Source organism: Penaeus monodon, chromosome 32 (genome assembly GCF_015228065.2).
Source record: "Penaeus monodon isolate SGIC_2016 chromosome 32, NSTDA_Pmon_1, whole genome shotgun sequence".
Taxonomy (NCBI): domain Eukaryota; kingdom Metazoa; phylum Arthropoda; class Malacostraca; order Decapoda; family Penaeidae; genus Penaeus; species Penaeus monodon.
The window spans coordinates 14,560,449-14,561,232 of record NC_051417.1 but is presented as its reverse complement, the minus strand read 5'-3'; positions in this window follow the sequence as shown (position 1 = coordinate 14,561,232).

The following is a 784-nucleotide window of genomic DNA, read 5'->3' as shown; positions in this document are numbered from 1 at the left end:
AATGGCAATTCTTTTGCTTTCTTTTGGTACTTTTTTTGAGTCGCTTCCACATTAATTAAATTTGATTATCAATTTCAGGGTAGGTTCTGCCCATCATTCTTCAATTTCAATGTACATAATATCACTGAAGCATGTATGTATGTAAAATGTACCATGAAAAGGTAATTTTACATATGAAGCTAGGCTATATATCTAGTTTATTCAAGGTTTATGATAGGCCAAAATTATGATAAAAAGACTTATGTATTAATGCATAATATATACAAACTATATTTGGTAGACACATCAGTATGTACAAATAAATTAAGTATTATACATAATATTAATGAACTGTAAATCTAGAGATACACATTATATAAACCAGTGATAATAGTAAAAAAGGAAAAAAAAAAGAGGAAAGAAAAAAGAAAACCAAGAAAAAAATGAGAAGAAATATTGTCTCATGAGGACACTCGTTGAGGACTGAAGCCTGGACCTTGATGCTCTTAACAGCTAAACCCTTGGTCAAGAGGCAAACCCTAAAAGGGGGGAGGCTGTCAGGGCAAGCCACTCCAAGGGCACCATCACTCCCACCACCTGGGATTCCTATGTGTTTACGAATGGAGGCGAGGGAGGATGGGCTGTAAGGGAGCCTGACATCTGCTAGAAGGGGCACTAGATGGAAAATATGAGAAAAATAAATAAATAAATTTAAAGTAAATTATATTCAGGTATAACAAATACAGAAATACAAGATATACTGAAAATACATATCAACAGCACAATACCAGTACAACAGATGTTG